Genomic DNA, 22,729 nt, shown 5'->3' on the forward strand with positions numbered 1-22,729 from the left:
GGAGTCTAGCTAAAATGGACTCTGGCCATGATTTCTTGCCTGCCTGTCTAGGCATGGTCATTTCAGAGTTATGAGCAAAGTCAGACTGTGTCCAGGGCTGGCTTTCTCCAAAGTAGCAAGATTAGGACTGTGAGCATTGCTAAAAGCCACGTGTTCCCCTGTTAACCAGCCTCAGGGCATGGTGTTGTTTCATTGCTAACTCGTGTCCAACCCTCTTGTGACCCCATTGACTGTAGCCACCAGGCTCCTCTGTCCATGGCATTGCCCAGGCAAGAATACTGGAATGGGTTCCCATTTCCTTCTCCAGGGGATCTTCCTGACTCATTGATGAAACCCCATCTCCTGCATTACAGGCAATTCCTTACCACTGAGCCGCCAGGGAAGCCTTGGGGCACATCAGGCATAACTGATTTGCTTGGTGTTTTTCCATAAGGGTTTTGACTCCTTCACTTCTTTATGTTTCCGGACAAATTTTTGAATTTGTTTGTGGCTACAGATTTTTCTTAATGTCCCACTATTCCAGAATTCATTCTCAGAATATGAACAACAAAACAAAAAACCCAAAACAAAATACTTTTCTAATGCAAATAGCATACCATCCTTTCAATTCCATGGCTTCCCAGGTGGCGCAGTGCTAGAGAATCCACCTGCCAATGCAGGAGATGCAAGAGACGCAGGTTGGATCCCTGGATCGGGAAGACACCCTGGAATAGGAAATGGCAACCTGCTCCAGTATTTTTTCCCCGGAAAATTCCATGGCAGAGGCGCCTGGTGGGCTACAGTCCATCAGGGTGCAAGGAGTCTGACATATGAGTGCATGGCACACACACACACACTTTCAGTTCTCTGTCTTTTGGTGTATTAACCTTGCTTTCAACAAGGAATTCAGAGGTCTGTACATACAACAAAGTGTGAAGGAAACTGTACCAGTTTTATTCTAACAAGTTTTCACTTTATCTTAGCGACTAAGTGGTAGGTTTGATTCTGACAGAAATTATTTATTCATTGTGAGAATAAAGACGATCTCCTTCAAAGAACAAATCCTTTCTTCTTTCTAGCTTTCAATTTTTGCAGATCTCAGAAAACAATTCCAATTATTTCTAACCCCTTCTCTTTGAACTGCCCATTTTCTCTAGATGATTTTCTAAGTCTTTGCCTTCACCTCAACCTCCCTGTTTGGTTCTAGCTTATTAATTGGTCTTCAAGCCTTTTTGAGGATGTGGCTGTCACAGCAGGGACCACAAGGCCCTGTAAGCATCCCCACTGGTTTATGCAAACCCACTCTTCTCTATTTGACACACCAGGGTTCTTTACACATTGCACCCTTCAGAGGAAAATGCTTAACTTGACTTGCTGTTGGGCTAATTTTTTTTTTTTTTTTTTGTCATGGAAGGCAGGAGATAATACTTGCGTGGAAACACTATTTCAGGTGACTAAAGATGCTTCAACATTTTTATTTCCCATCCTCAGGATGATCCTCCTGCTTGAGCTCCACTGATGAGCTTATGCCATATTTTCTCCAGGGCTGGCAGAGGTTCCCTAAATCCCAGAAAATCTGCCCTTGTTGTTACTGCTACATTTCGCTCAGGAAGATGTTTCTGAAGCTGTTTCATCAAAAAATATATCTCCCTTGACACTAAAAACATGGGGTGGCCTGAGCTCCTGCGGGGAGTCTGCAATTCCCCTCTAGCAGTGAGAAGTGAGGCCAACTTTGGTGCATTCAGCCCGTGGGATGTGACTCAATACCGCTGTTGATGCATGCAACAACCTGGAAGAATCTCCAGAGGAGTAGGCTGAGTGGAGGAAGACCAGTGGTTACATGCTATGTCATTCCATTTATATAGCATTCTTTCTTTATTCTTATTTACTTTTTTGGGTGCACCATGTGACTTGTAGGATCCTAGTTCTCCGACCAGGGTCTGAGCCCAGGCCCCCAGCAGTGAAAGCACCAGGTCCCAACCACTGGACTGCCAGAGCATTCCCCATACTGCATTCTTGAAATGGCAAAAGTTACAGAAACAGAGAACACACAAACGGATGCTAGCAGCTGAGAAGGACAAGAGGGGAGCAGATGTAGCCCCAGGGGCGGCCTGAGGGAGCCCTGTGGTGCGGGAAGCGTTCCGTACCGTGACGGCTGAGACGCCAGGGCCCCGGCTGTGGTTTGTGAAGCATGATGGGTTTACGATGCTGCGTTAGTTGCAGGTGCACAACAAAGTGACTCAGTTATGTATTTTACATATGTATTATTTTCAGATTCTTTTCCATGGTAAATTCTTACAAGATATAGAATACAGCTCCCTGTGCACTGTGGGTTTTCATGAAGGATAACTGGATAAAGGATACAGGAGCTTCTCTGTATCGTTTCTTACAACTACATATGAATCTACAATTATCTCAAAATAAAAAGCTTAATTAAAAAAAACAAGATGATGCATCATGAGACCAAGAAATGCAATAATGGACAATCTACACTAAGTGTTTATTCTGGCAGGAGACTGTGTTTTACAAACATTCACATGAACACATACCCACACCCACAAATGTGAAATTGCTCAGTCATGTCCGACTCTTGTGACCCCATGGACTGTAGCCTACCATGGGATTTTCCAGGCAAGAGTACTGGAGTGGGTTGCCATTTCCTTCTCCAGCGGATCTTCCCGACCCAGGGATCGAACCCGGGTCTCCCACATTGCAGGCGGACGCTTTACCCTCTGAGCCACCAGGGAAGCTGTGAATGTGGTACTAATTCCTTGGGAGAGGATTTTCTTTCTTGAGTTTTGCCGTGGACTGCTGACAGACTTCCATTTGACTTTCTATATTCATTGATATGGTCAAAATAAAAGCACACTTGTTATCTGCCCTGAGATCCAACATGTCTTCTTTCCTGGGTAATAATAATAATTCCCGCTATCTTTTTTTTTTTTAAATTGGGGTTTATTTACTTTACAGTCTCGTGTTAGCTTCTCTAGTTACAGCGCACCAATTTCTCACTGTGGTGGCTGCTAGTTGCAGAGCAAGGCTCTGGGCACTGGGGCTTCTGTAACGCACACTAGGGCTCACTGTTGTGGCAGAGGGGCTTAATTGCTTGGAGGCCTGTGAAATCTTCCCGGACCAGGGATTGAACCCAAGTCCCCTGCATTGGCAGGCGGACTCTCATCCACTGTACACCAGGAAAGTCCTATACATTTCTTAATATTTGTTTTGCCAATTAAATAAAATGTGTATAATGTATATATTGAGTTCAATAACTGGCAGAAATAAAGATTCTAAATTAATGCTAATCGTCTCATCTTTTAAAAAATCTGGTAAGCAAAGATATGATAGCCAATATGGTTTTCTTTTTCTTTTTGTCAGGGCTGGAAAGACGAGTAGGAGAGCAGGTTGTCATCTACTTAGGCTAGGATACAATTTCAGGCTTCCCTGCTTTTTCACATTCTGCTGCCTACAATGTTCTTATTGCTTGGAATCAATCTGCTTCTATCCCACCCTGGCTAATTCCAAATCCCTTTGTAATACCTCAGTGAGTCATACTCTCTGCCAGGAAACCTTCCCAGATCCCTTGCCTCTGAAGAGACCTACATAGGTTTCCTGTGTGTTTCCTCATTCACTGGCCCCTCTATTTCCTTAGAAAGATAAACTTACTATCTGCTCATCATATTTCATTGCACTGTCTTTCCAACATGCAGGTAATAGACCACAGTCAGTCAGTTCAGTCACTCAGTCGTGTTTGACTCTGTGCAACCCCATGGACTGCAGCACGCCAGGCTTCCCTCCCCATCACCAAATCCCAGAGCCTACTCAAACTCATGTCCACTGAGTCAGTGATGCCATCCAGCCATCTCATCCTCTGTTGTCCCCTTCTCCTCCTTCCTTCAATCTTTCCCAGCATCAGGGTCTTTTCCAATGAGTCAGTTCTTTGCATCAGGTGCCCAAAGTGTTGGAGCTTCAGTTTCAGCATCAGTCCTTCCAAAGAATATTCAGGACTGATCTCCTTTAGGATGGACTGGTTGGATCTCCTCGCAGTCCAAGGGACTCTCAAGAGTCTTCTCCAACACCACAGTTCAAAAGCATCAATTCTTCAGCACTCAGTGTTCTTTATGGTCCAACTCTCACATCCATACATGACCACTGGAAAAACCATAGCCTTGACTAGACAGACCTTTGTTGGCAAAGTAATGTCTTTTTGTAATGCTTTTTAACATGCTGTCTAAGTTGGTCATAGCTTTTCTTCCAAGGAGTAAGCCATTTAATTTCATGACTGCAGTCACCATCTGCAGTGATTTTGGAGCCCCAAAAAATAAAGTCAGCCACTGTTTCCACTGTTTCCCCATCTATTTGCTGTGAAGTGATGGGACCGGATGCCATGATCTTAGTTTTCTGAATGTTGAGCTTTAAGCCAACTTTTTCACTCTCCTCTTTCACTTTCATCAAGAGGCTCTTTAGTTCTTCTTCGCTTTCTGCCATAAGGGCGGTGTTATCTGCATATCTGAGGTTATTGATATTTCTCCTGGCAATCTTGATTCCAGCTTGTGCTTCATCCAGCCCGGCATTTCGCATGATGCACTCTGCATATAATTTAAATAAGTAGGGTGGCAATATACAGCCTTGACTTACTCTTTTCCCGGTCTGGAAACAGTCTGTTGTTCCATGTCCAGTTCTAACTGTTGCTTCTTGACCTGCATACAGATTTCTCAGGAGGCAGGTAAGGTTGTCTGGTATCCCCATCTCTTAGACCATAACAGGCACACAATAAATGGGTATTGTCACAAACAACCACTAAAATCCTAATGTCAAAAGAGATTCTTGCCTTGTACCAGTTCTCCCAGCTGGACCCACGTTTAAGATCTATTTTGTTATTTGTATATAAATGTCAAACTGAAGGGGAGGGTGTTCCAAAGAGTGAAGAGTGGTCTTGCCTCATGAACTTTCAGTGTAACTGACTAGATAAACACAGCCAGTCATTCAGTAAGAAGAGGTTGGGGGCCAAAAGCATTTAAGAGAGCTAGTTATAGCAAGGATGATACACCAGAAACAGAGAAAAGTCAGACAAACCCTGTGAGAGAGAAATTCCAGGCTGTTGGGGATGGTCAGTCGATCAGATTTAGTGCTGGCCACCGTAGGGAAATCACATCTTTTAGCAGGATGGAAGGTCAGCCAAGAAGTAATGGCCAGTTTATAAGCCATATATATCTCATTGTCACCTAGCCCTTGGATTGGGTAAATCACCAAGGTCTTGCCTATATTTTATGTAACTAAGAAAGCATTAAATTCTGAAACTTGAAAGAGTCATTTATTTACAGTGAGTCTCAATTTGGACGTGCACTGTCACTGGTTTTTTAATTGTTTTATTATTGTCTATTTTTTAACTAGGGTATAATTCTCTTTTATAGCTGTCATAGCTGTCATAGGCAAAATATGTTTAATATATTCATGTTATGGAAGCTCTATCCTAACCATACAGAGACTTGACAGTCAGGTGGAATTGAGGTGGATTTTATTGGTTGTCCAAAAAGTTCATTTGGTTTTAAGTACAAATAAAAGACACATTTTTCATTTTCACCAAGAAATTTATTGAACAATATAGTCACTGAGTAAATGAACAAACTTTTTGGCCAACCCAATAGAATCTGTTTGCTTTCTTCTTTCTCTTGTTCTAACTGGAATTCAGATATTCTTTCCCAAAAGAATTCTCAGAAATTTGGTGTCTAAATCATGGTTTGTATGCGTCTTGTTTTTTTTTCAATTTTCTTATCAACAATAAAGCTATATTTATAGCTTTCCTAATAGAAACTAAACTCCTTCATTGGTTTAGAATATCTTTGTAATTTAAGATTGTTGAAGTATGGATGTTGAAAATTGAGAAAGTACATGGGGATTAAAATATGGTGGCACGTTGGGACATTTGAACACTTGGAGACCTTACTTGTTTTACATCCTTAATTAGTTGGCATATGAAAGAAGAAGATAAGACTCTGAAAACAACAAGCATAAATGGTGACTTCTGTGCCTCTGTTGTTAATGTGTTTGGTTGTTTCCTATGGGATATATATCATCTTAGGAACAGAGAGTGGAGTGATGGCTTTAAATTAGGAAAGCAAAATTATGTCCATAAGGATGGCTTGATTAAAACACTATTTCCTTTTGGAATAGTGTAAGATAATCTTGGCATTGTTTCCACAGCTTATTTTAATTTTCAGTTTTAAAGAGATTATTTATTGAATTTTTACTATGTGCCCAGCACTCTTTAGAAATTTAAAAACAAAACAAGACTCCTACCATCTAAGAATTTATGGTAGAGACCATGTGATGTGTGATGTGGTTCTTGCTCCAGTGGAGATATGTGTAGGCAAGACCTCTGAGTTAGGAAGCCCACCCCTTACTGAGGATCAAATAAAAGTCTTCATAGAGAAGGTGGCTCTCTGCGGTGATGAAATTAGTTCTAATTATAAGAACATTTCCCTAGGACTTCCCTGGTCCAGTGGCTAAGACTCTGCACACTCAATTCAGGGGGGCCCGGGTTCAATCCCTCGTTAGGGAACTAAGATCCTGCATGCTACAGCCAAGAGTTCACGAGCCACTAACAATACTAAATGCCCAGCTAAGACCTGGTACAGCCAAATTAAGAAATATTTTTAAAAAATTTTAAAGAACATTTCCCTAATCAATCATCCGTTTACTTACAAATTACATAAACATTTATAGGGTGCTTGCTATAGTCTGGGCCAGGCTCTGGAGACTCAGAGATGATTAAGGCACATTCTATGCCTGCAAGGAAGCTGTAGTCTAGTTCAGCAAAGGACAACACCAGGTCACTGCAGCTCAGGATGTGCTCGGTGATGTCGGAGGACCTAGACGGTAACCAGTGCATCCCTGTGGGGAGTGGAGACTTTTCAGGGAGAGATGACATCTGAGCTTAGTCTGGAAGGAAGCTCCGGCATTAGGCAAAGAGGGGTGAAAGTGGCATTTCAGACAAAGGGAACAACTTTATATGCAAAATCCCACAGGCAAAGGAAAGCAGAGCACATTAGAAAGAATATACAAAATACATACTGGAAAGAGAACACAATAAATGGATAAGACTGGAAATGTTAGCCTGACTTTATTCCAAAGGCCAAAAGTAGCAAATCTGATCATGCCATTCTCTGGCTTAAAATCCTTTCATTGCTTCCTGTTGCCTATTCCCCATCTGAAGTGTTTGGGAATATATGTGTGCCTGTGTATCTGTCTGTCTTTGTGTGTTAACCATGTTTTTTTTTTTTTTTCTGTATTGTGTGATACTATGATATTTTGGGAGTCTTGTGGGCCCCAGAAGGGATTGCCCCCTCTAGGAGTTAACTCCTAGAGAGGGCAAACAAAAAGCACTCCTTTGTTATGAAACCAACCAACCCAGAGCCTATACCCCAAACATTCCCTTTATCAAGCATTCAAACACTGAGCCAACATTCCCCCTGCCTGTATGGCCCCCGGTTCAAGTACCAGACAACAGGGAACTGCCTCTACAGAGCTCACCAACATTATCCAAGGGGCAATCATAAGCCAACTTAGTGTACATTCCCTGCCTTGCCTGTTTCTTCCTGCTAAGCCCCCCATAGTGTCTCTGGCCTGCTTACCTACTTTGTCTCCTGCCAACCCTGGTGCTTCCTGTGTGATCCTGCAAGGTTTGTCTCCTTATCTGTTGACTTCACAACACCTCACTAGAACAAATCCTGGGTGCATTTTTATACTGTATGCAGGGGTATGGAAGAGGGCTGCCATGGTTAGAAGGGTGCTACGGGGCACCTGGCCTGGCATCATTGTGCAGAACAGATTACAGTGCAGTGAAAGGAGACAGGAAGAGCCACTTGGAAGCTGCTGCAGGAACGCGGATGGCAGCTGGTGATGCTTGAGTGGAGGCAGTAGCAGTGCAGGTAGGGGCAAGCCCTGGAGGACAGATTCTTTGAAAGGAGACAGGACCAAGGGAACGCTAACTTGATTGTAGGAGGCAAGGAAGACTTGAAGATAGGTGGTTTCCTTTTGGACACCTGCGTGGCTGCAGTGCCATTTATTGAATTAGACACGTCAGGAGGAGCAGGTCTGGGAATAGGAGTGGGAAGATGACACCCTCAGTTTTAGATCTATTGAGATGAAAGGCTGTGGAGATGACCAAGTGGGAAATTGGATCAATGAGTCTAGAACTCAGGAGACAAAGCTGGTGTGGAATTAGGGCTTTAGTAGCATCAGCATAAAGAATAAGGCTCAAACTGGGAATAAATGAAGTCCCCAGAGTGATGGAGAGGCAGGGACAGAAATTTAAGAGCAGTGAGATTTGAGGGAAGGACAGACATGGGGCCTCCAGGAGAGCCCGCTAGGAAACACTGGAGAAGGCAGGAAGCCAACCAGAAAGGATTCTGAAAGAGGAAGGGGACTATCAGTATCAGTGGTGATGGGCAGGGCCAAGAAGGTCAAAAGACACCCAAAGTTAGTAAGGTTAAGAGTCAGGTCACACGTTGGAGAAGCTGCATGTGATTGATGGTTATGGCACGTCCTTCACACGTAGAGACCCGATTTCAGGGCATGAGAGAGTGGTGAGGGTGTTTTAAATCTTCAGTTCTATTGATTCCTTTAGGTCACACTGACTGTTGCTCCCATTAAGGATGAAAACCACTGGTTTTCTGCACATCCAGGAGAAGGCAATGGCAACCCACTCCAGTACTCTTGCCTGGAAAAACCCCATGGACGGAGGAGCCTGGTAGGCTGCAGTCCCTGGGGTAGAGAAGAGTCGGACATGCCTGAGCGACTTCACTTTCACTTTTCACTTTCATGCACTGGAGAAGGAAATGGCAACCCACTCCAGTGTTCTTGCCTTGAGAATCCCAGGGACGGTGGAGCCTGGTGGGCTGCCGTCTATGCGGTTGCACAGAGTCAGACACGACTGAACGGACTTAGCAGCAGCAGCAGTGCACATCCAGCCTTTCCCTAAAATCACCAGAAGCGGTGAGGCCAGAGAGGTGATGAAAGTGGATTTATGAAGAGGGCATTCACCGGCTCTCTGATCCTATGAGTGTAAACATGTCACGCCTCCTGTGAGTCGGGCGCCCCCTCCTGGTTCCCTAGTGGTCAGAGGCTGCGTTCCAGGGGGTTAGTTGGGGGACGGTCCTGCCGAAGATCTTTTATAAACCAATTTCCTTTATTGTTTTTTTTTTTCCTTTCCAGAAAAATGGACTTGACTTTTCTAAAGACTTCACAGAACTGCTAATTTGGCAAAAGAGTGGGTTGTGAGAAAAGGGCTAATGGATCAGGATGGGGGATTGCCATGCCTGGCACTCAGTTAGGACCTAGACAAGACTTGTGGGTTGAAGGAGTGAGTGAGTGAGTGAATGAATAAATGAAATTGTATTAGAGAGTGCCGGCATGTTGTACTGCATGAAGGGATGGGAGCCTCATGGTTGCCTTTTCCTGCTCCTCTCCTTCCCCTCTACCCTCTTCCATAATGCAAGCTCTCTGGGCAATTTTAATCTCCTTTTCCTCCACTAAGAATCTTTCATATTAAAGAGAAGATAGTTCCAAAATCAGTATTTTCCTTTATGAGGAGGAATGATGAGGATTGGCTCTACGTGGATGTTCTATTTTCTTTCTTTCCTCTTCTTTTTTTCCCTTTTAGCTAGATTATAGTGACAGGGAGGAAAAATATCACACCAAACGGCAATGGTAGTGTAGCTGCAATAAGGACAGAAAGGGAGTAGCACAAAGTGGAAGGAGTAAAAAATACAGTAGAGCATCATAGAGTGATGGATTTAAACAAATGTGAAGATGTAGGAATGATTTATCAATACAAATTTTTTGTTTCTCAGAATAGGCAAATCATAGAGACATTAAGTAGATCAGTGGTTGCCGGGCACTAGGCTGAGAGTGGGATCAGCACAGGTTTCTTTGGGGGTGGTGAAAATGTTCTGGAATTAAGATAGTGGTAATGGTTTCCTTTGCAAATACATTATAAATCACTAAACTGTACAATTTGTAATCAATCTTGATTTCTACTAGAACACAAATATGTGGATAATTAATTTTGCTTAAAGGGTGAAGAAAGAGGGGAAGATCAGGGAAAATCAAGGGCAAGGGACATTAAATTTTTCTTTGAAGGATATATTGTAGTCTGTTATGCTCCATGAAAATTGGCTATTTTGCTCACCTTTATAGCTCAAACAGTATCTGGCACAAAGAGAAAAGAGAAATAGCCTTCCAAGCAGAAGAAACACATTAACAGAGAAAAGAGAAACGACTGTGATTTGCACATTTTTAGTTAAGGTCGCTCTCGTTGTTATAACCAGTGAACCCCGAAGGGTTTAGTGATGTCGCATACAATAAACTTATTTCTTGCATGTAAATAAGCCCGGTGTGGATGGTCCTGGTTAGCTGGTGGTTTTCTTCCACATGGTAATTCAGGGACCCAGGATTCTCACATCTTGGCGCTGTAGCTTCACTGAGGACCTTGGAACGTTCTGCATCCCGCTGAAGGATGGGAGAAACAAGATGGCGGATGCACACTTCCGCATCTCCGTCACCACGTCACTTCCTTGAGCATAAATGACGCGCAGCACTAGCTCTCACATCTAAGAGGTGAGAACTTCTCATGTTTTCCCACCTGGAAATGAGGGCAGCCTGCAAACGCAATCCTTGGTTAAGCGGCCGCCTCCCAGAAACCACTCTGTAACTTGGAAATGTGTCAGTCCCTCAGCCCGACTCTGCGAACCCACGGAAGTAGCCCGCCAGGCTCCTCTGTCCGTGGGATTCTCCAGGCAAGAATACTGCAGGCAGTAGCCATTCCGGCCTCCAGGGGATGTTTCCGACCCAGGGATCCACCCTGGGTCTCCTGTGTGGCAGACAGATTCTTTACCATCTGAATCACCGGGAAAACCCCTATAACATGGATGCAGTGGACAAACTGTTGTAGAGTTAGCTCTCTCTGCCGCAGGAATAATAAGTTCATGAGGCAAAAGGGTAGGAGGTAGGAGGGGGAAGGTAAGAACCCTGGGGCCACACTGTGTTCGTTTGTAGGAGCTTCCACGCAAGAGAAAGCCCAGAGGCGATGTGAAATACTTTTTCTGAAAAGAAACAACTTTAGCTGTAGGAAGCTTATGGTGTGGAGAAGAAATTAAAAGTAAGACCCAGCGCACCAAAGCTCTGAATTCATGTTTCTGCCATCACACTACGTGTTTCTGTTTCTCTCCAAAACCTCTTTAAATGATGAGGACCTCAGCGGGGTGTCTCACATGGAAACACTGTCCGCTTCTGCTTTAGCAGCAATCTGACCTAGTTGAAATCTCCTTTGTTTTGGTCTAGAATTCTCCCTTTATGTATAGCAGAAAGTCAGAATGTACCTGTACTGTTACCAAGACTGCCAGTTAAAACCCCTCAGCTATACTTTTTTGCAGCTGGTGAAAATTACATGGGCTAAAACATTTCAGTTGACATAAATAAAATGTTCACCAGCAGTGAGGTTGTGTTCCATAAAGATTTAGAACTACTGGAGGCTGGTACTGCCCCAGGATTTGTACTTAACACAGTTTGTGAAAGACTACATTTTAAATTCAAGTTTTAGAAAAATCTTCAAGCACCATCTTGGCACAAGCTCCCCCAATGTTTAGGATGTTTGAAAAGCAGCTAATGTTTTCCTTCCAGACAATGCTTTGAAGATTTAATTAACTTTTGACCAAACTGGTCTACATTTGCAAAGGACTAAGTGGTTGGCTCTATGAAGGACCTTCATTTCTTAAAGAATGTAAATCTAAAAGATGTTTATTGGTTTAGCAGTTCCTAATTTGCATCCACTCTGATCTTTAAAAGCCATCCAGCCACCTTCTCAGATATGTTCTGAGTAGGAAACTCTGTACCATATAGACATGAAAGCACAAAAGTGTTGGGGAGAGTGGGATGGGATCTGAATGGTTCTTTTTCCTCACCTCCCACCTCCTCCCTCCTCCACTACGCTACCTTGGATGTGCACACAAGTAACAAAAGAGGTGGGGTTTTCTTAGGGGTCCCGAGACCATCAAATCTTGTCAAAGCCAGATTCTTGATACCCTGATTCCAATAAATCAGTGTGTGAAATGCTGGAACACAAGCTGCTTCTCCTGTTCTTGGCCTCATTTGTGTACACATCAATCTTAGTTCTCTCCTTCCCCTCCATCAAGCCCACTGTCAAATCAGTAGGAATCTCACCTTGAGACTATGTGGTTCAAGCAGGAGCAGCTGCTCTGAAAACCCTGGTGATAGCAACTCTACTCCAGAGGAAACAATGTATGTAAAAATGATTTGTAAAAGTAATCTATTGTCATTATGGAGTCCAGCTTCTGCAAATACATGAATCTTCTCCATAAAAAAACAAGCAAACTCTAGTGGTGATTGTATCCGTTTGCCATCCCTTGGGCCCTCTGCTCCCTCTAGGCAGATGCCCTCATCCACTAGTTTATTTCCTGAGACCCAGGCTCTTTGGTGAGCCATCTCCTCCCTACCTCTCCTTCCTGCCCCAGAGAAGCCATGATCCTTCTTCCAGTGTGGGATCACCTCCTTTTCCCTCTAGGACCTCATTTCATCCATCATTAATCTCTTTTCTGACTTATAACTTTACATTTGCAGTCTGTTTTTCGTACATGGATAAAACAATCAAGTCCTTTGCACTTTCTGATGTTTTCTTGGCACCCATGGTTTAGCTGCTCTTGAATCTTTCCTGCCTTCTTCCCTTCTTTTCCCTCCCTTTCTGTACAGACTTGTTTTATACTAGTTTTCCTCACTTCTCTTCCTTGACCGCCCCTACCATGGAAGCTGGGTAACTTCAAACCCTCGCATTGTCACTGGTTCTGTCACTCAGCTCTAAAGACCCTGGCTTTTTTCTCTTCTGTCCTTTAATATAGTACCTCCTGGGAGCTATCCAAGGCTTTCCCTTCTAGAGCTACTTTGTGTCTTTTAATAATCACTTTTGTTTTTTGAGCTTCAATCAGCACTTTTACATAAGTGAATCTAGCAGGAAGGAACTCATCTCATGATCCACTTAGCCATCCTGTCACAAAAGTGCCCCAACTCAAAAAGCAATAATTCAGACTACAATTGACAAATAATTTTATGGAAAGAATTGTACAATGCATAATATAGTGCAATAACCACTTGCTTAGAAGCCCAGGGAAGGGGCTAGTGTTCTAGATTTCTGAACTTTTATTACATGAAAATCAAAATTTTGGACTAGACAATATCTAAGTTTCTTTTACCTCACAAAGTTGATTTGTGTAGAGTATTTTTAGAGAAATATTTTATTGCCCCAGTGTCTTTACTTCTATCTCAGGGGAAAAAAGCTAGCCACCTAGAAAAAGAGATTATTTTCCTTTAAGGTTTTTATATCATAATATTTCTTCATAACAATATCCAAGGAAATTAACACCTTGGCATTGTTTTTTACTAAGTTAAGGGGGAGCTGAGAGGAGAAGTTTCAATTTATAGTTTGAAAAGAGTTGACTTGCCATTACCTAGGATTCAGACTTAAGAGTTGGGGCTACCATAATAAGAGCTAGAGTTAATTATTTTTTAAAAATCAATTCTAGTGTCCCAGATACCTGGATGTAGAAAATGCTCAAAATGAAGTTTAAATTGACTTCTTCAGGGGGAAATTGTTACATTTTGGGTGTCACAAGTCATTGAAAAACATTCTTATTATGAAATGCTAAAGCCTTCAATCAAAGAACTACACAATCAGACAAGTTAAATGTTAAAACCAAACTTCTTTTCCTTTTTAATAGTGTCTGAATAGAACTTTTAAATGTAGGGCTGACCTGAGACCGTTTCCCTCTCACCTTAATCCTCATCCGCAAGCACAATGATGAGCAGGCACTGACAGAAGTAACACCATCTTTGCTCAGACTTTCTGCCTTGACCCACACCAGCCTCTTATGTTTCCCCCTCTGTCAAGACTGAGTGCTGTAGTCTGAGGCTTTGTAAGATCCACTAGAGGCCAAAGATGTATTGTAGGGTGAGTTTTAAAAGAAGTAATTCCATTTAAAAAAGAAGACTTCTCATGTAGTTAAGTATACCATTACATATTTTAAAATGACAACCAAATTGTCTGTTACATTATGTTCTGCAACATAAGAGGCAGATCTATACAAATACTGCTATTCAGTAAATCTTAAAAAAATTTAATTCCCTTTCATGAAATTTGCAATCAGATTTTTATTATTTAAAAGACACTAATGGGTAATTCAAAATGCATGCATGCATGCTCAGTTGTGTCCGACTTTTTGTGACCCCATGGACTATAGCCCTCCAAGCTACTCTGTCCATGGGATTTTCCAGGCAAGAATACTGGAGTGGGTTGCCATTTCCTTCTCCAGGAGATCTTCCTGACCCAGGGATCGAATCCGGGTCTCCTACTTGCAGTCAGATTCTTTACCAACTGAGTTCATCATAAATTTTTTTTTAATTGTGATTTCTCCAATAGCATGCATTTCTTTTGAAGGAAACTGTAAAAATCCTAAAAGAAAACATAGAGGATAACCTCCTTGATGTTGGTCTTGGCAATTTTTTGGATTTGTCACCAAAACAAAGGCAATAAATGAAAACGATGTTCAACAGCATGAAACTGAAAAGCTCCGTGCAGCAGAGGGAAGTCTTTGCTGACAAACCGCTGTGTTGGCTGAGACGTGGAGCGTGAGTGAGAGCTGAGAGGTGAGGACGAGAGGTCAGGTGGAGGGAGCAGTGTTAAGGGAGAGGAGAGAGCATATACAAAGGCCCTGGGGTGAGAAGGCATGCAGTTCTTGATGCATTGAGGAAGGGCCAGAATGATCAGCATGGCTGGGAGGCAAATACTGATAAAGGAAGGAAATTGATGGATATGAATAGGAGGCTAGAGAGGTACATAGGGACCATGTGAGGCAAAGCGTTGTACTTGTAAATAGGATTTTGGTCTTTAACAACAGTAGGGGACAATAGAGACATTATCAGATTTGCATTTTGAAAAGGTTACTCTGTGAAATCTGAATTTTGCCTTTCTTATGCAAGGAAGCTTCCTGTTCATCTTCCCAAGGTGCCCTAATTTCTGTTTTTCAAAATAAGATAAAAAGTTTATTTTAAAGCATTAAGAAAAACCCTTCTCCTTCCAGTGATTATACACTATTTTCCTTTATTCTTTTCTTGATCTTCTATATTAAGAATGTTTTCTCATTTCCCTGTATATCTCCTGAAACACAAAACTTGGATTTTATTTTGGTTTTCCTAATTTCATCATCCACATCTTAAAAAATCATGTGCCTCTATAATTACATCATCTATTTTTTTTCTATCAGCATATAGTGAAAATTAGACTGACTCAAGTTTAGCCAACAGAAGGCCTAAGAAAAATTAGTAAGTAGGCCGAATCATGTGTGTGCAACGCTTCCTCTTCCCTGGTGGCGTTTTTTTCTCCCATTCACGCCTCTCTGCCTTATCTGGATGCCTCCCTAGACTTGCGTTTGCCCTGTTTTTACATCAGCTACTTGCCTTCCATATCATGCAGAGTCATAGCTGTTGTCAACGACTGGAGGACCGTGATGTTGAGATATACTTCATAATGACTCTCTACCCTACTATTCAAACAGGCAGGACAGTTAAAGATTTGGCAGAAGCTTATTCATTTGTTTTTGGAAAAAAATTATAAATACATGACCCAAGCCCTGGAGAAAAGGGAAACAATATATATGTTTTGGTCCTGACTCCTTTAGAGCTGTGTGATCCCAGGTAAGTCACTTTAACTCAATGACCCTGTTTCCTCATTTGCTGAACTGTAAAGAGTTTTCTCTTTTTTGGTCGGGGGAGAGGAGAGTCCTTGGATGGAATGTTGGATCTTAGTTCCCTGAACCCATGACCCCTGTAGTGGAAGCTCAGAGTCTTAACCACTGGACTGCCAGGGAAGTCTTGCTCATTTGCTGAACTCTTGATCCGTTCTCAAGTATAGAACAGCTTCTGTGCTTGTATAATTCTGTTTTGTTGGCTGATCAAATCTCTGCCTAAAGATCTCTTCCCATAGAATTATTAAAGTTCAGTGGCTAATTCATCTGTAACAACAGAGTTACCGGCGAGAAGGCATAGTTTTAGAATGGAGACATTTGGAAAAGGTCCTAGTAAACTAATCTAGAGAATGCTTATTTTGGATTAAAACCAAGGAGAGGCTGAAATTTTATATCTAAAACCATTATTCCAACTCTGGCGCATGTTAATTTAAAAGCAGCCATCCTTGTTATCCCCTCAGGATCACATGTTGTAAGTGTTTATTTTTACCATGTCTTATCTTCGCTGTTGTATTTTTATCCTTTGGCTTCAAGGATGCCCTTCATCGAGAGGTGTGAAGACACAAATACTCCCATTTGAGAACATGCGGTGCTACATCCTTCCTGGTAGTGTTTTCAGTAAAAATAGTTTCTCTTGATAAAAATTATGGATAAAAATGTAAAAGCCTAACAGCCGGTGGCCACCTTAACAAACTGTGCATGCCAGCCTTCTGTGCTGGGAGACAAATGTGAGTTATAAGAGCAGAGGGGTCATGCCAGGGACCCTGGAAGGTCAGCCTCCATTGACGGTCAAGGGCCTACTGAGGGGAGCCATCAGTTAAGAGTCCCACACGAGAATACAGCTAGAGTTTTTCTAAATCAGCTGTTTGCTTGTAGCACACAGTGGGAAATTTCTCAACTTACCTTAAGTAATGAAAAGGTTTGACAGAGGGCTGTAGATGGGGCCAAAGTCAAGAGAGATTCTTCATAGTCATCCAGGCATATAATCACAGCCCGGTCTCATAGGAACAGGAACCAGGTTCAAGGGGTCCTGGGAACACAGGCCTAGGTCACGTGTTCCTATAGTTGGGCTCTATAGTTCGTGTCTACTTCTTAATTGCCTGTTACCAATCACATTTACCCTCTTCTTTCTTCTATATAATATCTGCTTATTTATTATTTCTGCTTCCCCATCTCTCTGCTTTGCACATGAACCACCATGGCTTTTATACACTCTATACGTTTCATATCCTGTTTCTGCTGATAAAATCCCCATTTTCAGCTCATTTTTTCCTACTGAAATTCCAAAGAGAAAGAATCAAGTTGGCCTGGTTCATCTTTCCTTACAGAGCCAGGTCATGAACTGCTATTCATGGACTGACTGACCTTAGGTCAACTACCACACTTGGTTAAACGGGCTGTGACTAGAGAAGGAATCGTATGAGTCACATAATTCAAATCCCACAATAGTCTAAGGAGTCGTGGGCGGAGGCTATTCCCCTAGAAGGGTGGTGAACATGAGCAATACCATCATGATTGGTGTCTCTAATCCAGAGACACTCTGGGAGACATGAAAGGGCTCTACTTACCTGCCTCTTAAAATTAAGAAAAGCCTATAATTAGTACAATAAATAGTAGCTGCTGAAATGAGATGAAGTCAGGCAAAGGAGCTAATTGAAAAAGATGGTTCAATGGAAGAGAAGCTTCTAGGAACAATAGTTAGGGCAGGGAGAAGAGAGAAAAGGGGGAAGAGAAAGAGTGAGGGTCAGGACAGAGGGTGGCCCAGAGCGGTGGGAGACAGGAATCGAGCTTGCTGAGGAAGCAGGGGTGAGAGAAGGGAGACTGAGTTTTCTAGTGAGGGCAGAGGGTGATTGATCTTAGAGCTAAGTATCACAGAGCCTGGCTGCTCCAGGACTCAGGTTATCATAGTGGTTATAACAGTGCTACTGCATTTTAAAATTCAAGTTGAAGTTTGATAATATTAAATGTTGAGAGTGTGGAGCAACGGGAACTGTAATACACTCCTGGCAAGAGTTCACATGCTGTAAACACTTGGCAAAACAATTTAGCCTAACCTGGTAAAGTTGAAGATGCACATACTCGTGGCCCAGCAATTCTACTTCTGTGTATAACCTGGAGAAACTCAGCTGTGTATGCACTAGGATGTTTTTTAAGAGTATGTACGGCAGCACTGATCCTAAATGCCAAAAACTAATGACAGCCTAAATGTCATCAACAGCAGAATAGATAAAATGTTGGTATAGTTACACAGTGAATATAATGGAAATGAATCAATTTCAGTGATGGGCAACATATGTGAACCTTACAGAAACAAATGTTCATGAAAGGAGCCAGAGGGACTTCTCTGGCATTCCAGTGGTGAAGACTCTGCGTTTCCAATGCAGGGGCACAGGTTCATTCTTGGTCAGGGAACTAAGGTCTTACATGCCACGGAGTATGGCCAAAGAAAAGGAGGAGCCAGAAATAAGAGAATATGTAGCTTCGTTTATGGAATTCCAAAATCGATAAAAACCACGTTACCTTGTTTACAGACCTATATTTAACTGGCACCAAGAAAAAAAAAGAATATACTTTTATCTTAAAGGAGAATTGTCCAGTTATGCCAGAATATAACATAGGATGATAAAAGAGAATGCACAGTAAGTTGGAAAAGATGGAGGAAGGAAATTTTATTTTTCTTTATTTATGATTCTTCCAAATGATAAGTTTGACAGAAGCAATGAAATGTTTTTAAATGTTGATGAATTTGATTCGGTGTTGATAGTTTTATTTCTAAGATTAAGAAAAAAATGCGTGGATTTTTTTTTTTACGAGAAAATAATATGTAGGGGAATTTAAAAAAGAGTAAAACTGAAATTTAGTTTTCATTTTGTTAAAATAAGGAATTGATTTATGAGTGGACAGAATGTTCTTATTAAGAAATGGTAGAAATCACTCCAGTCACCTATGCATTTGGCCAGCCAAACATTCCTTATATCACCAAAATCATTTTCATGAAGAATAAAGCACAACTGAGGATATTTACAAAGGCTGGCACAATAACAACCAACAAATTTATTATTAAAAAATTAATTTCTTTAGGCTTAAAATACTCTTGTCAATTGATGACAATAATACCCTGTACTTTGAGCACATCCTTTAAAACCTCAAAGGTAATAGTAAATTTGCATGACTGTCCAATGTTTTCTTGACTAGTTCCCTACTGGAACACATTTGAGTGTCAAAGGAAATGATCTTAATAGGCAGGGAAGGTTTATGAATCATAATTAATGGAGCAAGAAATCTAATCACTGGGGATGCAACCTACTGAACAAAAAGGATAATTTGTATGAAAAAAAGAGAGATGAAAAATGAAATAGACGTGAACAACAACAACAACAACAAAAAACAACTTGTACAGAGCCCCTGTGGACTTTGAGGCTCCCGTCCTGTTACGAAGGGTCTGAGCTCTGGGATCTTCGCCTGATAAGGAGAGTGTCAGGACTGTGATGATGAGAGAAGAAAGTTGATGTGGAAAAAGGTTGCTTCCTAAATGCTGTGACCATCTGCTGGCCAAATGGCAAGATGTACTTTGTTCCATGGATGAGAACAGTTTGGAATAAAGGTTACACTGTGAACAGATGCAAGAAGTCTCTTCTCAAGGAACTAAAATTCAGGGGCAAAATTAGCCGGAATCAAACTTTAAAAATGAGGCTTCAGAAAGGAAACAAACAATTCTGTGACCAGGAGCTAGCAACAGGATTAGAACAGCACTTTGGAGAGGTTTCCACTGGAATAATCCTCATCACTGAGTCCTGACACAGTTACGGCAATGACTAAGGTGAGTGAAACAGACATTAAGAGCAAATAAGGAATGTGTGTTATATATTATGCTATTTTAAAAATAGGTGTCATTTTTGTGCTGTGGTCATAATACTTTTTTTTTTTTTTTACCATAAATAGTGTTTTAAGTCATTTGCCATCAAGTAGAATTTCTGCTCTTAAAGAGATCATTCAAAAGGCACTCCATGGTGAAGCAGAAGTCCCGTGATTCTGACAAGTCTAGGATTGCAGAAAGACCAGGACACCCACTCTTATTTGCTAAAGATGGGCTCTCCTTTAAACCTCAGAGGGGACTTTTAAGTCATAAACATTCAAGAGGTAAGTAAATAGGACCCAAGCTATAATCTACTCAAATCCTTCTGTTTTCACTGAAAGAAAAACCAAGGTACCAGGTGATAACATAACTTTGGCCACAAAGCCAAAACTAAGGTTTCCTAACTCCCATTACGTTAGTGTGATGGTGGTTTAGTCACTCAGTTGTGTCCAACTCTTCGCAACCCCATGGACCATAGCCCGCCAGGCTCCTCTGTTTATGGGATTTCCCAGGCAAGAATACTGGAGTGGGTTGCCATTTCCTTCTCCAGGGGATCTTTCCAATTCAGGGGTCCAACCAGGTCTCCTGCAATGTAGGTGGATTCTTTACTGCCAAGCCACTAGGAAAGCCCTGTTACATTAGTACAAACTCCCAACAGTTTCCTTGCATGACAAACCCTCATCCTCTGACAGATCTCATCACACTTTCTTGTTTATCACTGGTCATAAGCTCCCAGTCACTTCCCAGGTGGCCTTAGAGGTAAAGAACGAGCCAGCCAATGCAGGAGACTTAAGAGACATGGGTTTGATCCCCGGGTTAGGAAGATCCCCTGGAGAAGGAAAAGGTCACCCACTTCAGTATTCTTGCCTGGAGAATCACATGGCAGAAGAGCCTGGCGGGCTACAGCCCACAGGGCCACACAGAGTCGGACAGGACTGCAGTGACTTAGCATGCAAGCTCCTAGTATAGAACCTCGTACATAGAAAATGCTCACTAAGTATTCACTCAGAGAATGAATATTCAAGTTCATATTCTTATGTATGGCATTGCTGGGCCACAAGAATATGTCTTTTACATTTTTATGGGTCTTGCCAAGGATTTCTACAAAATGATTCTGCTACTTGCTTCTCCCACCAACTTTGTGTGAAGGTGTCTGTCTGCCTGATTGTTCCCAACGATGACTCTCTTAAGGCTTTTAAGTTTCACCATTGAGATATTAAAAAACATATTTATATGTTCTAATATTCTTTTTGCTTGATTATGAGAGGATGAGCAGTTTTTCATCTGCTTTTGAGCATTTTTTTAAATTGTCTAGAATAAATAGAATTGTCTATTCATGTCCCTTGCTCCTATTATTACTGAGCAGTTTCTTAACCGTAATTTAAAAGTTTCTTTTATGCTAAACAAAATAGCTCTTTCTTCCATCAGCTGAATTGCAAATGTTTTCCCCTATATTTTATTTTGACTGCCTTTACTATAATTTCTTTTGATATGCATGTATAAAATTTGTATATCATTGACTCTGTCAATGCTTCTTTTATGATTCAGGGTTTTATATCATATTTTTAAAGACTTTCCCATGGCAAGATTATTTTTGGAATCAATAATGTTCTTTTCTAGTTTTGTTTATGATTTAAATTTATATATTGATTCTCCAGAAATATATTTTGATGGCAGAGGTAGGGATCTAGCTAACAAAATATTTTGGGATTGTTCAACAATATAAAATGAAGGAAATCCAAAAATGAGGGGGTAAATATGTATGTGTTACTTATTCACTTTGCTGTACGGCAGAAACGAACACGTTGAAAAGCAGATACACTCCAAGAAAAATTTTAGAAATTAAAAAAGCCCAGTTACCTTAAAAATAACCATGATTGGGTCAGAGGTGACAACTGGATGGTATCCAACGTAGCTTTGCCTTGGGGAATTCAAGTTTTGTGTTAGTCAATTCAGATAATTCAGCCAATTCAGCATCACTTGCCGCCTCCCAGCCTCTCACTGTTCTATCTCTTCGCAGATCAATTGCCAGGCTGTATACACACATGCTCTTGAACTTAAAGTCGGGAAACATGGGTTCTAATCCAAAATCTGCCTGCTTGTGTGACTTGAAGCAAGTATCTTTACTTCCCAGAGTTGCAATTTGTTTACAAAATGAAGCTATGAGTCGAGGACCACCAAGATTTTTCCAGAAATAAAATCCTACCGTCCTATAGTGTCTTCCAGCTTCCACTTCACATCTACAGACATTATAAATAATCCACAGTTGGAAAGCCTATTGGAATATGAAAATTATTTAAGATATGCTCATCCTCTATCTTCCTCATCCACAAATGAACTTTTACTTGTGATGTTCCCTCTGCCCAGAGTGTTTTTCTTACAATCACCTGCATGTTGCTTGGCTCCCCTTCCTTCCAGATTCTGATCAAATGCAACTCTGGTAGAGCCTTCACTTACCACCTTAATAACATAACAAGCTCCACTTCCAAATCTATTCTTTTAACTTTACTCTGCTAAAGCTTTCTGTATAAACTTTTGCCACCTGACATATTACATATGTACACATTGTTGTATTCCCAAAATAGTATGTGCATCAGTCAGCTTTTGCTGCTGCAACAAGTGGCCTCGGCACCCCAGCGGCGGACAACAGCAAATATTCATTTCTTGCTTATGTCGCATGATGGCTGTGGACAGGCTGCAGCATTTCTTCATTCTCCTGAGCACACCCAGGCTTGGCTAGGCTGGCTTCCACTTCAGGACTTGAGTTGAAAAAATATATTTTCTCTAGGATAAAATGTCCTTATGGTGAAGGGCAGGAATATGAAAGGAAGCAGAGCCAAAGCAGGAAATCTCATTTTAAAATTCTGCTCAGATGTGACAGTCACATCTGCTCAAATTCCATTAGCTGAAGCATGTCATGTAACCAAGCACAGAGTCAAAAAGTCAAGTAGAGTATATGTCAAGTCACATGACAATCAATTGGAATCTAATTAGACGCAATAATCCTATTGTTAAAAACAATAATCCAATAAACCAAAAAATATAAACTCTAGCACTTAATTCTTTTCCTGAACTATCTGTAAGA

This window comes from Cervus elaphus, chromosome 28 (genome assembly GCF_910594005.1).
Source record: "Cervus elaphus chromosome 28, mCerEla1.1, whole genome shotgun sequence".
NCBI classification, from domain to species: Eukaryota; Metazoa; Chordata; class Mammalia; order Artiodactyla; family Cervidae; genus Cervus; species Cervus elaphus.